The sequence below is a fragment of the Capra hircus genome, chromosome 24 (assembly GCF_001704415.2).
Source record: "Capra hircus breed San Clemente chromosome 24, ASM170441v1, whole genome shotgun sequence".
Lineage (NCBI taxonomy): Eukaryota > Metazoa > Chordata > Mammalia > Artiodactyla > Bovidae > Capra > Capra hircus.
The window spans coordinates 15,427,509-15,455,191 of record NC_030831.1 but is presented as its reverse complement, the minus strand read 5'-3'; positions in this window follow the sequence as shown (position 1 = coordinate 15,455,191).

The following is a 27,683-nucleotide window of genomic DNA, read 5'->3' as shown; positions in this document are numbered from 1 at the left end:
TCAGTTTTTGAATGTGATGTATCATATTGATTAATTTGTTGATTTTGAAATGTATCATTTCTTGAATCCCAGGGATAAATCCACTTGACTACAATGCATGATCTTTTTAATGCATTGTTGGACTCAGTTTGCTAATATTTTGTTGAGGATTTTTGCATCTATATTCATAAATGATGGCCTGTAATTTTCTTTTCAGTGTGGTATCTTTGTCTGGTTTTGGTATCAGTATGAGACTGGCCTCATAGAATGAGTTTAAAAGTGCTCTTTCCTCTGCAATTTTTTTGGAATAGTTTCAGAAGTAGAGGGGTTAACTCTCATCTAAATATTTGCCAGAATTCATTAGTGAGACTATTCTGTGAAAAACTTTTGTTGTTGGGAGTTTTATTTTTTGAAATAATTAATTCAATACCATTACTGGTAATTGGCCCCTTCATATTTTTTACTTCTTCCTGGTTTAGTCTTGGAAGATTTTATATTCCTAGGAATTTGCCAGTTTCTTCTAGGTTGTCCATTTAGTTGGCATATCACTGTTAATGGCAGTCTCTTATGATTCTTTATATTTCTATGGTGTCAATTGCAACTTCATTTTTATTTATGATTTTATTATTTTGGACCTCTATCTTCCTTTTCCTTGATAAGTGTGGTTTATCAGTTTTGTCTATCTTTTCAAGGAACCATCTTATCTTTGTTCATCTTTTCAAGTGTTCTTTTAGTGTTAGCCATTTTGTAGCATGTTATTTGGCCTTGACATGCTTGTGTTTCTTGCAGGGTTTTTTCTTTCTTTCTTTCTTTCTTTTTTTTCTGCTACTTTATTTCTAGTCTTATATTTTTGATTGGAAAAAAAGCTTGATATGAATTCAACTGTTCTCAAGTTTATTGAAATTTGTTTTGTGGCATAACATGTGATTTACCCTGGAATTATATATATTAATTTTAGCTTATTTAGTGTGTTATTTAGGGCCAGGTACTCCTTACTTATTTTCTGTCTGGATGATATGTCAATTGGTGTGAGTGGAGTACACAAGTCTCCTACTATTATTGCACTATTTATTACCAGTTTATTCTTTTATGTCTGTTAATATTTTCTTTATAAATTTAGATAAACCTATGTTTAATGAGTAGATATTTATAAATGGAATATCTTATTTTTCGATTTATCCTTTCATCATTATGTAATGTTCTTTTTTGTCTATTATTATAATCATTGTTTTAAAGTCTATTTTGTTTGATATAAAGGTTGGTGCCCCAGCTTGCTTCACATTTTAATCTGAAGGATGAATATTTCATCCCTTGATTTATGCCTGTGTGAGTCTTTAGATCTGAAGTGAATCTCTTGCAGACAGCATCTAAAAGTTCTTGTTTTTGGATCTATTTAGCTATTCTGTATCTTTTGATTAAAGCATTTAGTCCACTTACATTTTAAAGTAATTATTGATAGGTATATACTTATGGTTAATTTGTTAAATTTTTAGGATTATTTTATTATACTATTTTTTTCTTATTTTGTTCTCTTACCTTCTGATTTCATAACTGCTTTTAATGTTATTTGCCATGAAGCAATGGGACTGGATGCCATGATCTTAGTTCTTTGAAAGTTGAGTTTTAAGGTCCCATCACTTCATGACAAATAGATGGGGAAACAATGGAAACAGTGAAATACTTTATTTTCTTGGGCTCCAAAATCACTGCAGATGGTGACTGTAGCCATGAAATTAAGATGCTTGCTCCTTGGAAGAAAAGCTATAACCAACCTAGACAGCATATTAAAAAGCAGAGAGATTAGTGTGCCCAAAAAGGTCCATCTAGTCAAAGCTATGTTTTTTTCCAGTCATGTATAGATGTGAGTGCTGGACCATAAGGAAAGCTGAGCATCAGAGAGCTGATGTTTTTGAACTGTGGTGCTGGAGAAGACTCATAAGAGTCCCTTGGATAGCAAGGAGATCAAACAAGTCAATAGGAAAGGAAATCAGTCCTGAGTATTCATTGGAAGGACTGATGTTAAAGCTGAAGTTCCAGTACTCTGGCTACCTGAAATGAAGAACTGACTCATTGGAAAAGACCCTGCTTCTGAGAAAGATTGAATGCAGGAGAAGACGAGATGGTTGGATGGCATCACTGACTCGATGGATGTGAGTTTGAGCAAGCTCCAGGAGTTGGTGATGGACAGGGAGGTCTGGCATACTTCAGTCTAAGAGTCACAAATAATCAGACATGACTGAGTGACTGAACTGAACTAAACTTTAGTATTGTATTTGACTTTCTTTTGTTTTTTTGCATGTGCATCTATTTTAGATTTTTGGTTTGCAGTTACCATCAGGTTTATATATGTATATATGTGTGTGTGTGTGTGTGTATATATAATCTCTCTGCGTATCTATCTATATATATTATATATATATATATATATATATATATAGAGAGAGAGAGAGAGAGACTTTTAAGCTACCAATTTTTTAATTTCAAATTCATTTTTAAAGTTCTGCAATTTACTCCCAGCTCCACCCCCTCCTAATGACAGTTTTTGATACAACATTTTTCGACACTTTCTTTTCTATATTCTTTAACTACATATTGCAGATTCAGATGATTTTGCTCTTTTTTTTATTTTAACTTTCTTGTTAGTTTTGTAAGTGGTTGATTTACTACCTTTACTGTGTATTTTCCTGTATCAATGAGCTTTTACTTTTCATAATTTCTACGTTTCTGGCTGTGGCCTTTACTTTGCTTAGATGAGTCCCTTAAACAATAGACTGGTTCCAAATAGGAATAAAAGCACATCAAGGCTGTATATCATCACCTTGCTTATTTAACTTATATGCAGAGTACATCATGAGAAATGCTGGGCTGGAAGAATCACAAGCTGGAATCAAGATTGCTGGGAGAAATATCAATAACCTCAGAATGCAGATGACAACACTCTTATGGCAGAAAGTGAAAAGCTAAAGAGCCTCTTGATGAAAGTGAAAGAGGAGAGTAAAAGAGTTGCCTTAAAGCTGAACATTCAGAAAACTATGATCATGGCATCCGGTCCCATCACTTCATGGCAAATAGATGGGGAAACAGTGGCTGACTTTATTTTGTCTGGGCTCCCAAATCACTGCAGATGGTGATTGCAGCCATGAAAATAAAAGATGCTTACTCCTTGGAAGGAAAGTTATGACCAACCTAGACAGCATATTGAAAAGCAGAGACATTACTTTGTCAACAAATGTCTGTCTAGTCGAGGCTATGGTTTTTCAACTGGTCATTTATGGATGTAAGAGTTGGACTATAAAGAAAGCTGAGTGCTAAAGAATTGATGCTTTTGAACTGTGGTGTTGGAGAAGAATCTTGAGAGTCCCTTGGACTACAAGGAGATCCAACCAGTCCATTCTAAAGGATAGTCCTGGGTATTCATTGGAGGGACTGATGTTGAAGCTGGAACTCCAATATTTAGGCCACCTTATGTGAAGAGCTCACTCATTTGAAAAGACCCTGATGCTGGGAAAGATTGAGAGCAGGAGGAGAAGGGAACAACAGACAATGAGACGGTTGGATGGCATCACCTACTCAATGGACATGGATTTGGCTGGACTCTCGGGTTTGATGATGGACAGGGAGGCCTGGTGTGCTGCAGTTCGTGGGATTGCAAAGAATCGGACCTGACTGAGTGACAACTGAACTGAACATTTCTTGTAAAGCTGATTTACAAGTGCTGAAATGTTTAACTTTGGCTTTAGATTTTGGTCTCTCCTTCAAATTTGAATGAATGCTGTGATATGTAGTATATCCTTGATTGTAGTTGTTGTTGTTTTTCCTTTGATTTACTTTAAATATATAGTGCTACTCTTTTATGTTCTGCAGAATTTCTGATGAAAAAATTAGCTAATAGTCTTATGGGAGATTTCTTGTACATAACTTGTTGCTTTTCCCTTGCTATTTTTCATATTCTCTCTTTATCTTTAATTGTTTGCCTTTTTAGTTACAATGTGTCAGCATCATCTTATTGGAGCTGATCTTTTTTAGAGCTCTCTGTTGGTTGGTCTAGATGTCTGTTTCCTTTCCCAAGTTAGGAAATTTTCAACTATTGTATCTACCCTTTTCTCTCATCTTATTCTGGGACTCCCATAATGCAAATATTACTATGCTTGATGCTATCGCATGTGTCTCTTAAACTATCCTTTCTCTCTCTCTTTCTCTCTTTTTTTTTTTTTTTTTTTTTTTCTGGCCAGCTTCAGTGATTTCCACTACACTGTCTTCCAGCTCTAGGTTCTATTCCTCTGTACAAGCAAGTCACTGAAAATTCCTTCCAGTGTATTTTTTATTTCAGTTATTGTATTATTTATCTGTTTAATATTTGTATTTTCTAAATCTTTCTCAAAAACTGCTAGCTTCTATCTCTGCTCACTTATTCTTCTCCTGAGTTCTCTGATCATCTTTGTGATTACCCTGAATTCCTTACTGGACAGATTTCCTATCTTTACTTTATTTAATTCTTCTTTCTAGGTTTCATTTTGTTTTTGTTTTTGTTTTGTTTTGTTTTGTTTTTCATTTGAAGCATGTTCATTCGTTGCTTCATTTTGCCTGATTTGCTGTTTTCATTTCGTTATGTCTGATAGTTTGGTTACATTTCTCTTTGTCTGATAGCTTGATTAAAAGTTCATAGGAGAAATTGCCTTTTACAGGATATGTCTTATGCACTCCCCTCTGGTCATAAGTACTATATTCTGATAGGGTTGGGGCCCAAGACTAATAAGTTAGAGGGAAATTCCAGTATGGTGTTTGCCAGGATCAGTATCTATCTGGGAGAATGAATTTCCAAGGATGGCTGCCACCAGTGTCTGTGTTTCCAAGGTGAGCTGCCGTTGCCTCCTGCCTCTCCGTGAGGTTCCCCAAGATCAGCAGCTGTGTCTAACTCAGGCTCCTTTCAAATTACTGCTTCTGCCCTGGGTCAGAGAGTATGTTAGATTTTTGTGTGCCCTTCAAGTGTAGAGCCTCTAGTTCCCACAGTCCTCTGGGCCACATGAAAATAAACCCTATTGGCCTTCAAAGTCAAACATTCTAGGGATTTGTCTTCCCAGTGCAGGAATCCAGGGCTGGGGAACCTGATGTAGGGTTCAGAATCCTTGTTTCTTGAGGAGAAACTCTGTGATTGTAATTATTCTCCCTTTGTGGGATGCCCACCGGAGGGTATGTGTTTTGACTGTACCATAAGCCTGCACCCCCCCACCCCCCCGACTCTTATTGTAAGTTCCTACTTTAGATTTTTATTTATAGAAGGTGTTTTCTAGTAGATCCTCATCTTTCTCATTAATATTGCTCTGTAAGAAGGTGTCCATGATAAAAGGTGAGCTAAGTATCTTTGTGCTCCACCATCTATGCCAAAATCCAAAAATATTATTTCACTTACTAATTTTAGATTTTGACAGTTGATCTTGCTTACAGTAACTATTACTCTGCTGTTTCAATAATATTTTCTATTTGTCTCATTTATTTTACACTTACTTATTGATAGTTTTCTAGGAGGAAGTTCACATGCAATTATTACTTAAACATCATTAAATATTTAACTGTTACTCAATCATTAATTTATTTAAGTATGCTTGTTTTGTTTGTTGTTTAGTCACTAAGTTATGTCCAACTCTTTTGTGACACCATGGACTGTAGCCCACCATGTACTGTAGCCCACCATGTACCCTGTACCCTACATGTACCATGTAGCCTGCCAGTCTTTTTTGTCCGTGGCATTTCCCAGGCAAGAATACTGGAGTAGGTTGTCATTTCTTTTTCCATCGGATATTACCAACCCAGGGACAAAACCCATGTCTCCTACATTGACAGGCAGTTTCTTTACCACTGAGTCACCAGGGAAGATTTTTACATAAGTTCTGTATATTTAATTTATCATTTAATAGTTTCCACATTTATTTTATTGCTTAAATTATTGTTGCTTTAGCCATTGGAAGTTCTCCAGATTGTCTTCTGTGTCCTTTTGATAGAACTTGCTTTTTTCCCTTAACTTTTGGAAAGTTACTAGCAGATGCTCCAGAATTGTCTGACATTTTCTCTGCTTCACTCTAGAGTTAGTAATTTTTGCCTTCTTTATCCAGACATTGTTATTTAGAAATAAATATCTGAGCTTGGGATATATTTTTACTACATAAGTGTCATTGCTTCTAGTCTCTTTCAGTGGACAATGATAAAACATATATGCATGACTATATGTCATTACATTCACACCATAATCTAGCAATACAAAGTTCCTTATAGTCTTCTGTTCATGCACTTATTTATTTATTTATTATTTTTGTGTAGGCTGGCTCTCCATTGTGGCTCATGAACCCTTTCTTGCTTTGCATGGAGGTTTTCTCTATTTGTGGAGAGTGGAGACTATTCACTATTTGTGGAGCACAGGCTCTAGGGTGTGTGGGCTTCAGTAACTGCAGTGCACAGGCTCAGCAATTGCAGCTTGAAGGTTCTAGAATGCTCGCTCAGTAATTGTGGTACACAGTCTTCATTGTCCTGTGGCATGTGAAATCTTAGTTTCCAGACCAGGGATTGAACTCATGTGCCTGCATTGGCAAGGAGATTCTTAGCCACTGGACCACCAGGGTAGGGCCTACCCATGTTTACTTGGAAATTACTTCTCCAAAATGAGAAAATTACTCTTGCTATCAAGAAATTGTTTATTTGTTGATTTGCAGGTAAAACAATATTAGAATTAGTAACATATCCCTCTCTGAAAGACAAATTTACCTCTAAGAGTACAGTGTATATGTGCAATTATTTTTTTTTCATTTATCCTTACAGTATCCAGTTAAAACAGTGTTTACTAAACTTAGTTCATCTGATCCCCCACCCCGAGCCCCACACAATCTCTTCAGTCAAATAATGCTATACATTTGCAATACAGTTAGATTCATGTCACTGTCAGCATTCTGTTCTAGGCTTCACGACAGCAATCCAGTGATTTGCTTTTATTTGTATATATTAAGTTTCACTGTTTATGGTGTGCAATTCTAAGAGCACTGACAAATACATGGAAGAGCATGAAGAAAAGTTCTCCCACCATCTAAAATCCCCCTGTGGACCTAATTTTATTCCAACCTGACAACATTGATCTGTTATCCTTCCCTAAAGCTCTGCTGTTTTCAGAATGTTATACAAATGGAATAACGCAGTATATAGTATTTTGAGTTTGATTTCATTCACTTTAAAAAGTGCACTTATAACTCATTTGTGTTTTTGTGTGAATCAATAGCTCTGTTTTATTATGGAGTAGCATCTCATTATAGAGACACACAATAGTTTGTGTACTCATTTCATCTGTGGAAATAATGTTTTCCATTTGAAGAATTATGAATAGAGCTAGTGAAATATTTTCACACATACTTGAACCTAAGTTCTCATTTTTTCATAGGAACTTGCTAGAAGAAGTTGAAAGCGAAAGTAAAAGTCACTTAGTCGAGTGCAACTTTTTGCAAACCCATGGACACTCCATGGAATTCTCCAGACCAGAATATTGGAGTGGGTAGCCATTCCCTTCTCCAGGGGATCTCCCCAACCCAGGGATCAAACCCAGGTCTCCCACATTGCAGGCAGATTCTTAACCAGCTGAGCCACCAAGAAAGCCCAGAAGAAGTTAAAGTGGGTTATATGGCAATCATACATTTAAAAATTTTAAGAAACTGTCAAACTGACCTTTTTTTTTTCTTTTAATTATTAAAAATCTGGCTGTTCTGAGCAGCTTGCAGGATCTTAGTTGCCCCACCAGGGATTGAACTTTTACCCTTGGCACTGAAAACTTGGAGCTCCTAATCACTGGACCACCAGGGAATTTCCCTGTCAAACGTATTGTTTGACAATATATATTTATATAATATATTTGTATATATTTGACTTATATACTCCTATAATTTTGTCTTCCCACCAGCAATTAATGAGTTTCTCTTATTTTCTTGCCAGCATTTCATATTCAAAGTGTTTTTGATACTAACAATACTCATAAGTGTGTAGTAGTATCTTACTATAGCTTTAATTTGCCTATTCCTAATATTTAATGATGTAGAGCAATGTTATATACTTATTTTCCATTTATGTATCTTCTTGGCTGAAAAAATTGTTCAGATCTTTTGCCTACTTTTAAAAGTTTAATTGTTTCCTTAGTTTTGAGTTATAAGAGCTCTGTATATAGGCCCTTATCAGAAATGTGATTTATAGTTAAATGTGTGACATGCCTTACAATTTTCTTAACAGAGCAAACATTTCTTTTTATTTCTGTAAATTTCAGTGTGCAATTTTTTTGTCTCTTATGAATCTCATTTCTGATGCTATATGCATCATAACCAAATCTAAGCTTGCTAAGATTTTCTGCTATACTTATTTTTAACTTTTACATTTAGAACTATGAACTGTTTTCACTTAAATTTGTATAAGTTAAAGCAGGTTCCATTCCTGGGTGGGGAAGATTACATGGAAGAGAAAATGTCAACCCACTCCAACATTCTTGCCTGGAAAATTCCATGGACAGAGGAGCCTGGTGGGTTACAGTCCATGGGGGTCACAAAGAATTGGATGCGACTGAGCACACACACTTTAAGACATGTGTTTCAAGGCTTTTTAAAAATTTATTTTATTTCTCTCCTTGCAATGCCTAAGACTTTTAATAAGGTGTCTAATATGAGTCATGATATTTTTACTCTGTTCCTGTATTAAGGAGAAGTTAGCTGTGGATATCTTGGTTTTTGTTATTTGAATTATATTTGTTATGTTCAGGAAGCCTATTCTATTTGTAATTTTCTGAGAGTTTTTATCATAAATATTATTGTTCTTGTTCATTGCTAAGTCATGTCAGACTCTTTGCAACCTCATGGACTGCAGAATGCCAGGCTTCTCTATCCTTCACTGTCTCCAATAGTTTGCTTAAATTCATGTCCACTGAGTTGGTGATGACATCCAACTATCTCATCCTCTGACACTCCCTTCTCGGCTAGATTTATTTATATGCTTTTTCTGCAACTGGTGATATATTCATTTAGTTTTACTTATTTAACCTGTGTCTATGGTGGGAAGACCCCCTGGAGAAGAGAAAAGCTAACCACTCCAGTATTCTAATCTGGAGAATTCCATGGACTGTATAGTCCATGGGGTCACAAAGTGTCAGACATGACTGAGTGACTTTCACTTTCAATTTATGGTGAATTTTATTAATTTTTTTAATTAATTGTTTTTTTTTAAATATTGGTCCAGTCTTATTAATAGAATGAACTTCAGTAATGATATGTTATCTTCTCATGTATTGTTGGGTTCAATTTGCTAAAATTTTTTGAGTATCCTATGTATCAGTGAAGGACCTTGGACTTTATTCTCCTTTATGGTACTGTCTTTACCAAGATTTTGTAAAAGGGTGATGATGATAATAATGAGCAGAAAGAGGTTCTCTCTTTAGCTTTCTGGAAGAGCTCATTTAGAATCAAAACTTTTTTTTTTTTCCCCCTTAAATATTCAGGAGAACTCCTCAGTGACATTTCTGGATCTTTTAATTTATTTGTGAATAGTTTTAGCTATAAATTTAATTTATTTAATAGACATAGAATATCTAGGTTACTTATTATGAGTGAGACTTGATAGTTTATATCTTTCAAAGAGTGGACTTTATTATCAAATTTATGTTCATAAGTTATGGCATTTTCCCCTCATTATTATTGTAATATTTTATCTAGTCTATAATGAAGTTCCTTTTTTTCTTACTATATTGGTGACCTCTGATTTCTCTCATTTTTTTCTTGATCGATTTTACAAGAAATTTTTAAATTTTAATGACTTTACAAGAAATAAGTTTTCAGGTATCATAGAGTTCCTTCACTGATTATCTCCTTTTAATTTCACTGATTTCTGTCCCCACCCCAATTTGTATGCTTTTCTTCTGTTTATTTTGTTTTACATTTTCTAGTCTCTTAGGGTAGAAGCATAGGCTGCCAATTTTAGATTTTTATTTCTTTAAAAAAAAAATTCCTTTTGGAGTATACTTGATTTACAATGTTGTATTAGCTTTGGGTATATAGCAAAAGGAATCAGTTATATGTATACATATAAACACTCTATTTTAGGTTATTTTCCCATAAAGGCCATTACAGAGTACTGAGCAGAGTCCTCTATGCTATACAGTAGGTCTTTATTAGTTATCTATTTTATACATAGTAGTGTGTATATATCAATTCCAGCCTCCCAATTTAGCCCCCTCCTCTCTAATTTACTTAACTCGGTATGATAATCTTTAGATTAATTTTTGTTGCTGCAAAGTGGCATACTTTCTTTATTTTTTATGGCTAAATTATATTCCATTGCATATATGTACCAAATCTTCTTTATGCATTCTTCTGTTGACAGGCATTTAGGTTCCTTACACATCTTGGCTGTGGTAAACTGGTTCAGAAAAAACTGGGATGCATGTATCTTTTCAAATTATGGCTTTCTCTGGATATATGCCCAGAAGTGGAACAGCTGGATCATTTCGTTGCTCTATTTTTAGTTTTTTAAGGAATCTCCACTATTCTCCATAGTGGATGTACCAATTTACATTCCCACCAACAATGTAGGAAGGTTTCCTTTACTCCACACCTTCTCCAGCATTTACTGTTGTAGATTTTTTTTGATGATGGTCTTGAAATTTTGTTTCTAATAAAATTAAAAGCATTTAATTTTAACAGTCTTAAATTTCACTGTTTAAACTTTGATGTTCATATGTTTCTTATTGTTTGGAATACTTTATCAGTCCAATATCTTTTTTCTGGTGTTGTTTATTCTTCTTCTTCTTTTTTTATTGCACTAAGTTGTGTCCAACTCTTGCTATTCCATGAACTTTAGCCTTCCAGGCTCCCTTGTCTATCGGATTCTCCAGTCAAGAATAATGCAGGGGGGTGCCATTTCCTTCCGAGTGGAAATTCCTGACACAGGGATTGAACCCAGGTCTCCCATACTGTGGGCAGGTGCTTATTAACTGAGTTACATGAGAAGACCTTTCTTCTGCTATATCAGTTTTAAATCTTACTGCTATACTTTAATATGGTTTTAATGGTTCTCTCTCTCATTTCTTTTAGTATTCTCTCTTTGTTTTGAGGTTCTGGAATTTTGCTAATTATATGTATCCTATTTATTCTTCTTGGGGATTGTAGTTCTTTTTAATGGCATGATTTGAAATTATTTTTGATTTTGAACATTCGCCAGCATTTTCTCTTCAAACATTGTTTGTGATCTGTCTTTCTTTTCCTTCTCAAACTGAAATTGAAAATATTTTAAAATCTTACATTGAACATATTAAATTGAAATTGAATGTATTTTAAAACCTTACATTGAACATATTAAGTATAATTATAATTGTTTTTACTGTTCAGCCACTAAGTCATGCACAACACTTTGTGACCCAATGGACTACGGCACACCAGGCTTCCCTGTCATTCACCATCTCATCCTTTGACATCCACTTCTGCTTTCAATCTTTGCCATTATCAGGGTCTTTCCAAAGAGTTGGCTCTTCCTATCAGGTGGCTAAAGCATTATCTTAGTAATGACTAACAATTCCATTATTTAGCCATTTAAATAATTGAATTTCACCCGATTGTCTATTATTTCTACCAGGTTTAGATGTAGTTTAAACTCTAATAACAGTTGATTATTTTTCACTGATAGCCAGATATTTTTTTATGAAAGAAATTAAAATTGTCCCAGGAAATAGGTAATTATATTTTCCTCTAGAAATATTGAGAGCATTTATTTTTCATTTGCATATGACTATGGGATTTCCACTTGAGGAGTGAATGGCAAACCACTTCAGTAATCCTGCCTTGAGAACCCCGTGAACACTATGAAAAGGCAAAAAGATAGGACACTGAAGATGAACTACCCAGCTTGATAGGTGCCCAATATGCTACTGGCGATTACTGGAGAAATAACTCCAGGAAGAATGAAGAGATGTAGCCAAAGAAAAAACAACACCCAATTGTGGATATGACTGATGATGGAAGCAAGGTCCGATGCTGTAAAGAACAATATTGCAAAGGAACCTGGAATGTAAGTCCATGAATCAAGGCAAATTGGAAGTGATCAAACAGGAGATGGCAAAGTGATTTCCGACATTTTAGGAATCGGCCAACTAAAAATGGACTGGAATGGATGAATTTAACTTAGATGACCATTATATCTATTACTGTGGGCAAGAAACCCTTAGAAGAAATGGAGGAGCCATCATAATCAACCAAAGAGTCCAAAATGCAGTACTAGGGTGCAATCTCAAAAACGACAGAATGATCTCTTTTCTTTTTCAAGGCAAACCACTCAACATCACAGTAATACAAGTCTATGGCACTACCAGTAATGCTGAAGAAGCTGAAGTTGAATGGTTCTATGAAGACCTGCAAGACCTTCTAGAATTAACACCCCCCAAAAGATGTCCTTTCCATTATAAGGGAATAGAATGCAAAAGTAGGAAGTCAAGAAACACCTGGGTAACAGGCAAATATTGGCCTTGGAGTACAGAATGAAGCAGGGCAAAGGATAATTGAGTTCTGCAAAGAGAATACCGTGGTCATAGCACACACCCTCTTCCAACAACACAAGAGAATATTCTACAAATGGACATCACCAGGTGGTCAACACCAAAATCAGATTGATTATATTCTTTGCAGCCAAAGATGCAGAAGCTCTATATAGTCAGCAGAAACAAGACTGGGAGGTGACTGTGGCTCAGATCATCAGCTACTTATTGCCAAATTCAGACTTAAATTGAAGAAAGTATGGAAAACCACTAGACCACTCAGGTATAACCTAAATCAAATCCCTAACAATTATACAATGGAAGTGAAAAATATATTTAAGGGACTAGATATGATAGACAAAGTGAATGATGAACTATGGACAGAAGTTCATGACATTGGAGACGGGGCAAGACCATCCTCCAAGAAAAGAAATGCAAAAACGCAAAATGGCTGTTTGGGGAGGCTTTACAAATAGCTGTGAAAAGAAGAGAAGACAAAAGCAAAGGAGAAAGGGAAAGGTATACCCATTTAAATGCACAGTTCTGAAGAATAGCAAGGAGAGATAAGAACGCCTTCTTCGGTGCAAAAAAATAGAGGAAAATAATAGAATGGGAAAGACTAGAGATTTCTTCAAGAAAATTAGATATATCAAAGAAACATGTCATGCAAAAATGGGCACAATAAAGGACAGAAATGGTATGGACCTAACAGAAGCAGAAGATATTAAGAGGTGGCAAAAATACACTGACAAACTGTACAAAAAAGATCTTCACGACCCAGATAGTCATGATGGTGTGATCACCCACCTAGAGCCAGACATCCTGGAATGTGAAGTCAAATGGGCCTTAGGATGCATCACTATGAATAAAGCTAGTTACGGCAATAGAATTCCAGTTGAGCCATTTCAAATTCTAAAAAATGATGTTTTAAAAGTGCTGCACTCAATATGCCAGCAAACTTGGAAAACTCAGCAATGGGCACAGGATTGGAAAAATTCAGTTTTCATTCCAATCCCAAAGAAAGGCAATACCAAAGAATGCTCAAACTACTTCACAATTGCACTCATCTCACACCCTAGGAGAGTAATGCTCAAAATTCTCCAAGCCAGGCTTCAACAATACATGAGCCATGAACTTCCACATGTTCAAACTGGTTGTAGAAGAGGCAGAGGAAGCAGAGATCAAACGGTCAACATCCCCTGGATCATCAAAAAAGCAAGAGAGTTCCAGAAAAGTCATATATTTGTGCTTATTTGACTAAGAAAAGCCTTTGTGTGGATCACAATAAACTGTGGAAAATTCTTCAAGATACTGGAATACCACACCATCTGACCTACCTCTTGAGAAATCTGTATGCAGGTCAGGAAGAAACAGCTAGAACTGGACATGAAACAACAGACTGGTTCCAAATAGGAAAAGGAATTTGTCAAGGTTTTATATTGTCACCCTGCTTATTTAACTTATATGCAGAATATCTCCTTAGAAATTCTGGGCCGAATGAAGCAAAAGCTGGAATCAAGATTGCCGGGAGAAATATCAATAATCTCAGATATGCAGATGACACCACCTTTATGGCAGAAAGTGAGGAAGAACTAAAGAGCCTCTTGATGAAGATGAAAGAGGAGAGTGAAAAAGGTGGCTCAAAGCTCAACATTCAGAAAACAAAGATCATGGCATCCGGTCCCATCATTTCATGGCAAATAGATGGAGAAAGAGTAGAAATAGTGTCAGACTTTATTTTGGGGGCTCCAAAATCACTGCAGATCTCTGGTGTTGGAGAAGACTCTTGAGAGTCCCTTGTACTTCAAGGAGATCCAGCTAGTCCTTCCTAAAGAAAATCAGTCCTGAATGTTCATTGGAAGGACTGATGTTGAAGGTAAAACTCCTAAGCTTTGGCCACTTGATACAAAGAGCTGATTCATTTGAAAAAACCCTGATGCTTGGAAAGATTGAAGGTGAGAGGAGAAGGGGACGACAGAAGATGAGATGGTTGCATGGCATCACCATCTTGATGAACATGAGTTTAAGTAAACTCTGGGATTTGGTAACGGACAGGGAGGCCTGGCATGCTGCAGTCCATGGGGTTGCAAAGAGCTGGGCATGACTGAGCGACTGAACTGAACGGAACCCAAATAAAATACGAGATTTTTTTTTTTTTTCCTAATCTAGGTTTCATTCCTAAGAGAATGTTTCTGCTTTAGGTTATTTCTTCCCACAACTCCTCACAACATAGTGTGAGATCCTGAACCCTTGTTTTAAACCCCCAGACTCTTTATCAACCTCTCAATTTCCTTGTGTAGATATTGGTCAATATTAATAAGTAGTGATTTTAAATACTTGTTTCTCCTTTCTATATTTTCTTTTCTTCTGGATTTTGGCCCAGTATTTCTCAGTTTTGATAATTCTGTGCTTTCAACTATATGCTTTCAAAACACTTTGTTAAGCTTTTTTGATTTTTATTAAAAGTAATGGTCCAAATCACTTATCCCACAATTACTGGAAAGATAATTTGACATATTAAATGTGAAAACATGCATAAAGCTATTTTTTCTATCTAAAGTGCTGTTTGAATATTTCATTATATTTAGCCATTATCATATCAAATCAACAACTCTTCTTCATCTTACTCTCATTTTATTGGGCTCCAAAATCACTGCAGATGGTGACTGCAGCCAAAAAATTAAAATACACTTGATCCTTGAAAGAATAGCTAGCTATGACAAACCTAGACAGCATATTAAAATGCAGAGACATTACTTTATGTAATAACATAGGGAAAAAACAGATATAGGCATATCATAGGTACATATAGACAAAGGTCCATATAGTTAAAGCTATGGCTTTTCCAGTAGTTATGTATGAATGTAAAAGTTGGATCAGGAAGAAGGCTGAGTGCTGGAGAATTGATGCTTTCAAAGTGTGGTGCTGGGGAAGACTCTTGTGAGTACTTTGGACAGTAAGATCAGACCAATTAATCCTAAAGGAAATCAACCTTGAATATTCCCTGGAAGGACTGATGCTGAAGTGAAAGAACCAATACTTTGGCCATCTGTTGAAAGAAAGCCAACTCATTGGAAAAAATCCTGATGCTGTAAAGACTGAGGGCAAGAAGATAAGGTAGTGGCAGAGGATGAAATGATTAAATAGCATCACTGATTCAACAGACATGAATTTGAGTAAACTCTAGGAGATAGTGAAGGACAGGGAATCCTGTCCTACTGCAGTCCATGTCCATGGGGTCAAAGGAGTTGGACATGATTTAGCTACTGAATCATAACAATAATAATATCTGGAATTTTTGGAAGCAGTTAAAAAAAAATCAATGCCAAAGTGCTAATATGTTGCCACTTGTCCTCTATCTTCTTATAGTTAGTGTTTTTAATAGAAAAAAATATTTGTCAATACCTGTAAGTTTTATTTTTCTACTCTGATATGTATTTTTATTTGATCTTGAAATAATAAAATGTACCTATGATATGGCTATATCTGTTTTTTACCTATTATCACATGCCACTGGGAGGTCCATGTTATTCTCATTTCAGTTCAGTTCAGTCCCTCAGTTATGGCCAGCTCTTTGCAACCCCATGGACTGCAGTACACCAGGCTTCCCTGTCCATCACCAACTCCTGAAGCTTAACAAACTCATGTCCATCAACTCGATGATGCCATCCAACCATCTCATCCACTGTTGGCCCCTTCTCCTCCCTCCTTCAATCATTCCCAACATCAGAGTCTTTTCAAACCAGTCAGCTCTTCGCAGCAGGTGGCCAAAGTATTCGGGTTTCAGCATCAGTCCTTCCAATGAATATTTAGGACTGGTTTCCTCTACGATGGACTGGTTGGATCTTCTTGCTGTTCAATGGATTCTCAAGAGTCTTCTCCAACATCACAGTTCAAAAGCATCAATTCTTTAGCGCTCAGCTTTCTTTATAGTCCAACTCTCACATCCATACATGACTACTGGAAAAACCATAGCTTTAACTAGAGAGATATTTCTTGGCAAAGTAATGCCTCTGCTTTTTAATATGTTGCCTAGGTTGGCCATAACTTTTCTTCCAAGGAGAAAAATTCTGAATTAAATTAAAATTTCTTGGTTGCAGTCATGAACTGCAGTGATTTTGGAGATCAACCCCCACCCTCGCCCTACAAACAAACAACAAAAAGAAGTCTGTCACTGTTTCCATTTTTTTATCCATCTATTTTCCGTGAAGTAATGAGACCAGATGCCATGATCTTAGTTTTCTGAATATTGAGTTTTAAGCCAACTTTTTCACTTTCCTCTTTCACTTTCATCAAGTGGCTCTTTAGTTCTCCTTTGCTTTCTGCCATAAGTGTCGTGTCATCTGCATATATGAGGTTTTTTATAATTCTGCTCCAACCTTGATTCCAGCTTGTTCTTCATCCAGTCCAGTATTTCTCATGATGTACTCTGTATATAAGTTAACTAAGCAGGATGGCAATATACAGACTTGATATACTCCTTTCCCGATTTGGAAACAGTCCATTATTCCATATCCAATTCTAACTATTGCTTCTTGACCTGCATACAGATCTCTCAGCAGGCAGGTGAGGTGGTGTGATATTCCTGTCTCTTGAAGAAATTTTTACAGTTTGTTGTAATCCACACACTCAAAGGCTTTGGCATGGTTGAAAAAGCAGAAATAGCTGTTTTTCTGGAACTCTGTTTCTATTTTGATGATCCAACAGACATTGGCAATTTGATCTCTGGTTTCTCTGCATTTTCTGAAACCAGCTTGAAAATCTGGAAGTTCACAGGTCATGTACTGTTGAAGCCTGGCTTGAAGAATTTTGAGCATTATTTTGCTAGCAAGTGAGATGAGTGCAATTGTGCAGTAGCCTGAGCATTCTTTGGCATTGCCTTTCTTTGGGAATGGAATGAAAACTGACTTGTGGCAGTCTTGTGGCCACTGCTGTGTTTTCCCAATTTGCTGGCATACTGAGTGGAGCACTTTCACAGCATCATTTTTTAGGATTTGAAATAGCTCAACTGGAATTCCAGAACCTCCACTGGCTTTATTCATAGTGATGCTTCCTAAGGCCCACTTGACCTTGCATTCCAGGCTGTATTGCTCTAGGTGAGTGATTACACCATCATGGTTATCTGAGTCATGAAGAACTTTTTTTGTATAATTCTTCTTTGTATTCTTGCCACCTCTTCTTAATATCTTCTGCTTTTGTTATGTTCATATCATTTCTGTCTTTATTGTGCCCATCTGTACATGAAAAGTTCCCTTGGTATCTCTGATTTTCCTGAAGAGGTCTCTAGACTTCCCATTCTAATGTTTTCCTCCATTTCTTTGCATTGATCACTGAGGAAGGCTTTCTTATCTCTCTTTGCTATTCTTTGGGACACTGCATTCAAATGAGTATATATTTCCTTTACTCCTTTGCCTTTCACTTCTCTTCTTTTCACAGCTGTTTGTAAGGCCCCTTCAGACAACCATTTTGCCTTTTTGCACTTTTTTTTTTTTTTTCCCTTGGGGATGGTCTTGATCACTGCTGCCTGTACACTGTCACGAACCTCTGTCCATAATTCTTCAGGCACTCTATCAGATCCAAACCCTTGAACCCATCTGCCACATCCCCTGTATAGTTGTAAGTGGTTTGATTTAGGTCATACCTGAATGGTCTAGCGGTTTTCCCTACTTTCTTCAATTTAAGTGAATTTGGCAATAAGGAGTTCATGATCTGAGCCACAGTCAGCTCCCAGTCTTGTTTTTGATGACTGTATAGATGTTTCTCAAATTTTGGCTGCAAAGAATATAATCAGTCTGATTTTGATATTGACCATCTGGGAGTGTCCATGTGTAGAATCTTCTCGTGTGTTGTTGGAAGAGGGTGTTTGCTATGACCAGTGTGTTTTCTTGACAAAACTGTATAAGGCCTTGCCCTGCTTCATTCTGTACTCCAAGGCCAAATTTGCCTGTTACTCCAGGTATCTCTTGACTTCCTAGTTTTGCATTTCAGTTCCCTGTAATGAAAAGGACAATTTTTAGGGGTATTACTTCTAGAAGGTCTTGTAGGTATGCACAGAACCATTCAACTTCAACTTCTTTAGCGTTACTGACCGGGGCACAGACTTGGGTTACTGGGATACTGAATAGTTTGCCTTGGAAAGGAACAGAGATTATTCTGTTGTTTTTGAGATTGCATCCAAGTAATGCATTTCAGACTCCTTTGTTGACTATGAAGACTACTCTATTTTTTCTAAGGGATTCTTGCCCACAGTTGTAAGTACAATGATGATCTGAGTTAAATTCACCCTTTCCATTCCATTTTAGTTCTCTGATTCCTAAAATGTCAACAATCACTCGTGCCATCATTTCCTGCTTGACCACTTCCAATTTGCCTCGATTCATGGGCCTAACATTCCAGCTTCCTATGCAATATTGTTCTTTACAGCATCTGATTTTACTTCCATCACCAGTCACACCCATAACTGGGTTTTGTTTTATCTCTGGCTCCGTCTCTTCATCCTTCCTGGATTTATTTCTCCACAGATCTCCAGTAGCATATTGGGCACCTACTGACCTGTGGAGTTTATCTTTCAGTGTCCTATCTTTTTGCCTTTTCTTACTGTTCATGGGGTTCTCAAGGCAAGGATACTGAAGTGGTTTACCATTCCCTTCTCCAGTGGATCATGTTTTGTCAGAACTCTCTGCCATGACCCGTCTATCTTGGTGGCCCTACATGTCATGGCTTATAGTTTCATTGAGTCAAACAAGGCTGTGGTCCATGTGATCAGATTGGTTAGTTTTCTGTGATTGTGGTTTACATTCTGTCTGCCCTCTGATGGAGATGGATAAGAGACTTATGGAAGCTTCCTGATGGGAGGGACTGACTGAGAGGGAAAATAGGTTTTGTTCTGATGGGTGGGGCCAGGCTCAGTGAATCTTTAATCCAATTTTCTGTTGATGAGCAGTGCTGTGTTCCCTCCCTGTTATTAGTCCTGGAGCCAAACTATGGCAGAGGTAATGAAGATAATGGTGACCTCCTTCAAAATTTCCCATGCATACATTGCTTCACATTGTGCCCCAACTCTGTAGCAGGCCATCACCAACCCATACCTCTGCCGGAGACTCCTGGACACTCACAGGCAAGTCTGGGTCAGTCTCTTGTAGGGTCACTGCTCCTTTCTCCTGTGTCCTGGTGCACACAAGGTTTCATATGTGCTCTCCAAGAGTCTGTTTTCCAGTCCCTGTGTAAATTCTGGTGGCTCTATGGTGGGATTAAAGGTGACCTCCTCCAAGAGGGCTTATACCATACCCAGATCTACTGCATCCAGAGCCCCTGCCTCTGCAGCAGTCCACTGCTGACCTGTACCTCCACAGGAGACACTGAAACATAGTTCTGGTTCAGTCTCTGCAGTGTCTCTGGGTCCTGGCACACAGAAGACTTGTTTGAGCCCTCTGAGCATCTCTGGCGAGTATGGTGTTTGATTCTAAATGCAATTCCCCCCCTTCTACCATCTTTCTGGGGCTTCTCCTTTGCACTTGGACATGGAGTATCTCCTCAAAGTCATATCAGCACCGCACAGCCACCGCTCCAGCACCTACTGTCTTGCTGGAGTTTCTCTACTCGTATCTTAATTAATTTCTTGGACTTGTCATGTGTCATTTCTTTCTTTTATTTTCTCATATATATTTCTTAGACTATTATTGGCATTGAAATGTATATCTTTACCATTTTTTTTTTGTAATTTCCATTTCTCCATAGCTTCTGTTTCTACTCGATTTATTTTTGTGGTGTCCTTTGATCTTGTCTTCTAGTTACTTAATTTGAACTTTACCTTGTCCTATTGTGCTACCCATATTCATCAACTGAATGAACTCATTGTGGTTTACATATTGTATTCCTCAACCCATCTATTCATTTTTTTCATAAACACCAATATCTTTAAAGTACTAAGCTGCTTAAAAAAAAAAAAAAACTTATTCTTAATTCGTATATATTCCCCCCCTTTTTTTTTTTACCACTTTATAGCTTGTGTATCAGCCACATCTCATGCTTTATTTTACTCATTTTATATCCTTACATGATTAGATAGCATCACTGACTCAATGGACATGAATTTCACAAACTCCAGTGATAGTGGGGGACAGAGCAGTCTGGCGTGCTACAGTACATGGCGTCCCAATGAATAAGACACAGCTTTGCACCTGAACAACAATGGTAATTCACTTATATCCTTTTATTGAGTGCAAGTTTTTCTCTTATTTTTCTCTTTTGGTGTACTGCTTGTTTTTAGATATCTTTTGGTTCCTCTATATGAGCTCATATATCTTCTACTCTGTTGTTCAATTGCTCAGTCCTTCTGACCCTTTCAGACCCCATGGACTATGGCCTGCCAGGCTCTACTGTCCATGGTATTTGCTTAGCAAGAATACTGAAGTGAATAGCCATTCCCTTCTCCAGAGGATCTTCCTGACCAAAGGGTTAAACTCAGATCAGCTGCTTTGCAGGCAGATGCTTTACCATCTGAACCACCAAGGAAGACCTGAGTTCATACACATGCTTAAGCAATTCTTTAAAAATGTCAGTATCCTCCTCTTTTTTACTTCACCTGGGATATAGAATAAAATCCACTGTCAGAGCAAACGGTGCTAGCTGAGTTCCAAAACTTTGAGGGGAGGGTTGAATATGCTACCATGTAGATGCCTCCATTGGTGGACTTTTCAGACCAATTGATTCTCATTTCTTCCAAAAAATCCCATAACATAAAGCATAGCCCCAATACTATATCCCTACTCTCTGCCACTATCATGAAATGTTGTTGAAATTGCTTTCCTTCAGGGATCAACTATCCTCTGGGCCTAGACAGCCTGATTGAAATCACTGTTGAAATCCCCACCTCTGCTAGTTTACCATTATGGCTGCCATAGTCATGACTTCTACTTCTTATGCAGATGAAATGCATTGATTGTGTTCCTGTCTTACTACTCTTGCTCTTCTGAAATGCCTTAAAATGTCTATCTTGTTGGCTCAGTTTAGCTATCTCTTTGATACTTTCTATTTCGCTCTGTTTCTACACATGATCTTTTTAAGGCAAAATGCTTTTTCCCTTTTCTAGCATATAGGAAAAACCAACAGAGTGCATTTAGCATGCTATGTTGTACCTGGGCTCATGAAACTAGGGTTTCCTGCTTCATTTATTCCCCAAATGTTCTAGTCATATTGCACATAATACCCAGCACCTTCTTATTATAAAATTGTAACATTAGGCATGTTCATATTTTTATGCAGTAAATATTTATTGAATGTCTGCTTGGTTTTCAAATTAGGGGCTGCACACTTATTAATCTGACAAGTTTTTAATATACCAGTTGACAATTTCATTTTCCTTAAACATAAAGAAGTGAGCTATTTTTCTAGTCCTAACTGTTCATAATAAGAAGAAATAAGTTGGTGGAATAGAAATAATAGGAATCTTGAGAGAAAATGATTATGAAATCTTTAAGAATCTGATAGTCAAGAAGAAATACAGATTTTACTATAGACATACAAAGATAAATTGGAAAACATTCAAATAAATTGTCAACACTTTTCCAGGCACTTATTTTAAAAACTCAAAAGAGTAAAACAAATTCTCATGAACAAAGTTATATGAATTCTATTAAATAGTTCCGAGGATAAATGTTTAAAATGATAGTGGTAAGAATAATAATTTGGAAGTAGCCTATGAAGACAATTTTTTAAAAAAGCTAATTTTTAAAGAACATATGTTCCACATGGCAAGAAGAAAAACAGCAAATAATCCTATTAGAGGATAGCAGGCATCTGTTTGATATCTTCTGATACATATCTCAATGCTGTCCAAAATGCTGATTGAATCAGTTCAGTTTTGTTCCTCAGTGGTGTTCAACTCTTGGTGACCCCATGGACTGCAGTCCATCATCAACTTCCAGAGGTTGCTCAAACTTATGTCCATCAAGTTGGTGATGCCATCCAACCATCTCATCCTCTGTCATCCCCTTCTCCTCCCACCTTTAATCTTTCCCAGCATCAGGGTCTTTTACAAGAGCCCGTTTGGCACATCAGGTGGCCAAAATATTGGAGCTTCAGCTTCAGCATCAGTTATTCCAATGGATATTCAGTACTGATTTCCTTTAGGATGGACTGGTTTGATCTCCTTGCAGTCTAAGGGACTCTCAAGAGTCTTCTCCAACACCACAGTTCAAAAGCATCAATTCTTTGGGGCTCAGTATCTCAGCTTTTTTTATAGTCCAGCTCTCACATTAATACACTGCTACTGGAAAATCAATAACTTTGACTAGACTGACCTTTGTCAGCAAGGTAATGCCTCTGCTTTATTAATATGCTGTTTAGGTTTATCATAGCTTTGCTTCCAAGGAGCAAGCATCTTTTAATTTCATGGCTGCAATCAACATCTTCAGTGATTTTGGAGCCCTCCAAAAGAGTCTTATCACTGTTTCCATTGTTTTCCCCTTTATTTGCCATGAAGTGATGGGACCAGATGTCATGATCTTAGCGTTTTGAATGTTGAGTTTTAAACCAGATTTTTCACTCTCCTCTTTCATTTTCATCAAGAGGCTCTTTAGTTCCTCTTCATTTTCTGTCATAACAGTAGTGTCATCTGCTTATGGGAGGTTATTTATATTTTCCCCAGCAATATTGATTCCAGCTTGTGCTTTATCCAGCCCAGCATTTCTCATCAAGTATTCTACATATAAGTTAAATAAGCAGGGTGACAATATACAGCCCTGATGTATTCCTTTCCCAATTGGAACCAGTCTGTTGTTTCAAGTCTGGTTCTAAATGCTGTTTCTTGACCTACATACAGATCTCTCAGGAGGCAGGTCAGGTGGTATAATGTTCCCATCTCTTTAAGAATTTTGCACAATTAGTTTGTTGTGATCTACACAATCAAAGGACTTTGGCGTAATCAATAATACAGAAGTAAATGCATTTCTGGAATTATCTTGCTTTTTCTATGATCCAAAAGATGTTACCAATTTGATCTCAGGTTCCTCTGCTTTTTGTAAATCCAGCTTGAGCATATGGAAGTTCAGGGTTCACATACTTTTGAAGCTTCTCTTGGAGAATTTGGAGCATTACTTTTCTAGCATGTGAGATGAGTGCAATTGTACAGTAGTCTGAGCATTCTTTGGCATTGCCTTTCTTTGGAATTGGAATGAAAACTGACCTTTTCCAGTCCTGTGGCCACTGCTGAGCTTTCCAGATTTGCTGGCATATTGACTACAGCACTTTCACAGCATCATCTTTTAGGATTTGAAATAGCTCAGCTGGAATTCCATCACTTTCACTAGCTTTGTTGGTAGTGATGCTTTCTATGGCTCACTTGACTTCACATTCCGGAATTCCTGGCTCTAGGTGGGTTATCACACCATCGTGATTATCTGGGTCATGAAGATCTCTTTTGTATAATTCTTCTCTGTATTGTTTCAAACTTTTTTTAATATCTTCTGCTTCTGTTAAGTCCATACAATTCCTGCCCTTTCTTGTGCCCATCTTTTATGAAATGTTCTCTTGGTATCTCTAATTTTCTTGAAGAGATCTCTAGTCTTTCCCATTCTAATGTTTTCCTATATTTCTTTGCACTGATTATTGAGAAAGGCTTTCTTATATCCCCTTGCTAGTCTTTGGAATTCTGCATTCAGATGCTCATAGCTTTCCTTTTCTCCTTTGCCTTTAGCTTCTCTTCTTTTCTCAGCTATTTGTAAGGCCTCCTCAAACAATCTTTTTGCATTTCTTTTTCTTTGGGATGGTCTTGATCACTGCCTCTTGTACACTGTCACGAACCTTTGTCCATAGTCCTTCAGGCACTCTATCAGATCTAATCCCTTGAATCTATTTGTCATTTCCACTGTATAATTGCAAGGGGTTTGATTTATGTCATACCTGAATGGTCTACTGGTTTTCCCTATTTTCTTCAATTTAAGTCTAAATTTGGCAATAAGTAGTTCGTGATCTGAGCCACAGTCAGCTCCCAGTCTTGTTTTTTGCTGATTGTATAGAGCTTTTCCATCTTTGGCTGCAGAGATTATAATCAGTTTGATTTCGGTATTGACTATCTGGTGATGTCCATGTGTAGAGTCTTCTCTTGTGTTGTTGGAAGAGGGTTTTTGCTATGACCAGTGTGGTCTGTTGGCAAAACTCCATTAGGCTTTGCTCTGCTAATTTCTGTACTCCAAGGTCAAGTTTGCCTGTTATTCCAGGTATCTCTTGACTTTCTACTTTTGCATTCCAGTCCCCTATAATGGGAAGGACGTCCTTTTTGGGTGTTAGTTCTAGAAGGTCTTCCTGGTCTTCATAGAACCGTTCAACTTCAGCTTCTTCAGCATTGCTAGTTGGGGCATAGACTTGGATTAATGTAATATTGAATGGTTTGCTTTGGAAATGAACAGAGATCATTCTGTCATTTTTGAGATTCCATCCAATGAGTATTGCATTTTAGACTCTTTTGTTGGCTATGAAGTCTACTCCATTTTTTCTGAGGTATTCTTGCCCACAGTAGTAGATATAATGGTCATCTGAATTGAATTCACCCATTCCAGTCTATTTTAGTTCACCAATTCCTAAAATGTCAATGTTCACTCTTGCCATTTCCTGTTAGACCACTTCCAATTGCCTTGATTCATAGGCTTAACATTCCAAGTTCCTATGCTATATTGCTCTTTCCATCATCAGTCTTTGCTTCCATCACCAGTCATATCCACAGCTGGGTGTTGTTTTAGCTTTGGCTCCATCTCCTCATTCATTCTGGAGTATTTCTCCACTGATCTCTAGTAACATATTGGGCACCTTACAAACTTGGGGAGTTCATCTTTTAGTGTCATATCTTTTTGCCTTTTTATAGTATTTGGAAGGTTCTCAAGGCAAGAATGCTGAAGTGGTTTGCCACTCCCTTCTCCAGTGTACCACCTTTTGTCAGAACTCTTCACCAAGACCCATCCATCTTGGATGGCCCTACAGGGCATGACTCATGGTTTTTTAGAATTAGACAGTGCTAATTGTGGTGCATGTGATCAGTTTGATTAGTTTTCTGTGATTATGATTTTCATTCTGTCTGCCTTCTGGTGGAGAAAGATAAGAGGTTTATGGAAGCTTCCTGATGAGAGAGACTGAGGGAGAAGCTGGGTCTTGTTCTGATGTGCAGGGCCATGCTCAGTAAATCTTTAATCCAATTTTCTGGTTATGTGTGTGGCTGTGTTCCTTCTCTGCTGTTTGACCCAAGACCAAACTATGGTGAAGGCAATGAAGATAATGGCAACCTCCTTCAAAAAGCCCCATCCATGAACTGCCACACTCAGTGCCGCCGACCCTGCAGCAGGCCAACACCAACCCACACCTCTGCCAGAGACTCCTGGATACTCACAGGAAAGTTTGGGTCAGTCTCTTTTGGAATCACTGCTCCTTTCTCCTGGGTCCTGTGAGTACACAAGGTTTTGTTTGTGCCCTTCAAGAGTCTGTTTTCCTAGTTCTGTGCAAGTTCTGTAATCAAATCCCTCTGGCCTCCAAAGTCAAATTCCTTGGAGGATTCTCAGTCCCTTTGCCAGATCTCCAGTATGGGAAACCTTGTGGGTCCTAGAACTTTCTTAACAGTATGAGAATTTATTTGATATAATTGTTCTGCGGTTTGTGGATTGTCTGCTCAGTGGCTCTGTGGTGGGTTTAATGGCTACCTCCTCTAAGAAGACTTATGCCACAGGTTTGCTGCACCCAGAGTCCCTGCCCCTGCAGCAGGCTACTGCTGACCTGTGCCTCCACAGGAGACTCAAACACAGATCTATCTCAGTCTCTGTGGGGTCTTTGTGTCCTGGTGCACATAATGTTTTGTTTAAGCCTTCTAAGCATCTCTGGCAGGTATCGAGTTTGATTCTAAATGTGATTTCACCCCTCCTACCATTTTTCTGTGGTTTCTTCTTTGTCCTTGGATGTGGGGTATCTTTTATCGTGGGATCCAACATTCTCCTGTCCACCGTTGTTCAGCAGTGAGTTGTAATTCTGGAGTTCTCACTAAAGATGGGCGCATGTCCTTCTACTCTGCCATCTTGAACACTATTCACTTCATTGAATAGTGTTGAGAAAATTTAAAGTCAAAATGAGATAAAGTTTGGATCTTTAAAATTTGATCTTAGAAATATGATCAGAAAAAGAACATTAAAAAATGATCAGCAATCAAAAAATAAAACCTCATAAATGTATGAAAGTAATCAGAAAGACAAATATAAACAATTGTAAAGAGTGAGATAATTTCATTTAACATTTTTTGAAACATAATTTTCAAATCACATTTTTTTTAATTTTATTTATTTATTTTTTTTTTTAAATTTTAAAATCTTTAATTCTTACATGCGTTCCCAAACATGAACCCCCCTCCCACCTCCCTCCCCATAAATTCAAAAAACTCGAAATCATTCCAAGCATCTTTTCTGACCATAATGCATTAAGATTAGATCTCAATTACAGGAGAAAAACTATTAAAAATTCCAACATATGGAGGTTGAACAACACACTTCTGAATAACCAACAAATCACAGAAGAAATCAAAAAAGAAATCAAAATATGCATAGAAACTAATGAAAATGAAAACAAAACAACAACCCAAAACCTGTGGGACACTATAAAAGCAGTGCTAAGAGGAAAGTTCATAGCAATACAGGCATACCTCAAGAAACAAGAAAAAAGTCAAATAAATAACCTAACTCTACAACTAAAGCAACTAGAAAAGGAAGAGTTGGAGAACCCCAGAGTTAGTAGAAGGAAAGAAAACAAATCACATTTGAAAACATATCTTTCTTAATCATATCTTATTTTGATCTCTATCCTTGATTATTTTTATTTTTCACCTGAATTAGTTTTTTTTTTTTTTTAATCTAGTATACTTATTGAGAGATGACCTATTCATCCCTAGGTGGATTAGATTGCTTTAGTTTATATTAGATTATTTATATGCTTTGGGTAAATTTTTTTCCAACAATTCCTTTTTGGAGAGCACTCAGTGCTGAGAGTTGGTGGGTCTACTTACAGAAGAAAGGTGCTTTGCCTCTACTTAATAGTTTAAATTTAATAGGACTTAGGTGCTTATCAAATCCTTTGATGCTTATCAAAACATTATTTCAACCTTTCTATTTTCACCTCTTTCCATTGCAATCAATACAGAGATTCT